The 365-nt window shown below is 46.8% G+C and overlaps 1 protein-coding gene and 1 long non-coding RNA gene across 2 annotated transcripts in view; one reads left to right on the top strand and one right to left on the bottom strand.

Moving 5' to 3' along the window:
* The window catches only part of LOC119589521 (glucose dehydrogenase [FAD, quinone]-like), a gene marked incomplete in the record, with an annotated part of 17,770 nt that overhangs the window by 3,237 nt on the left and 14,168 nt on the right, over nt 1-365 (bottom strand).
* Nucleotides 1-365, top strand: part of LOC119589526 — a 5,585-nt gene that overhangs the window by 1,613 nt on the left and 3,607 nt on the right. The gene's annotated exons all lie outside the window — the stretch shown is intronic.

Here is a 365-nt window from a genome sequence, read left to right as displayed (position 1 = left end):
ATTTGGCGAACCTCTGATAACTCCCAGGATTTTTGTGGAAAGCGACGAAAAATCTCCCGCCCTTCCGCGATGATCGCTTCCCTCGCGGTGACAAGGTGTGGGCGGGAACGGAACGTGACAGAGAGGCAGGAGACACCGTACCTATCGCTCAGCGTTCCCATGTTCACGCACGCCTCAGAGGCCGTAAATCAAAAACGTCTATGATCTCGCATTACACGATTTTGCGTTTAAAGGAAAGTAAGAACAAACAGTCAGTTGATCGTGATTCACAATGCAAAAATCAAAAATCACTTCCATTTACTCTCTTGCACTCATAATCCCTCCTTATCGAGCAACAGTATTCAAGTTTTGTGTGTGTGTGTGTG

The sequence above is a fragment of the Penaeus monodon genome, chromosome 25 (genome assembly GCF_015228065.2).
Source record: "Penaeus monodon isolate SGIC_2016 chromosome 25, NSTDA_Pmon_1, whole genome shotgun sequence".
Taxonomy (NCBI): domain Eukaryota; kingdom Metazoa; phylum Arthropoda; class Malacostraca; order Decapoda; family Penaeidae; genus Penaeus; species Penaeus monodon.
The sequence above is the reverse complement of the archived record's forward strand: the minus strand, read 5'-3'. Positions and strand labels throughout refer to the sequence as shown.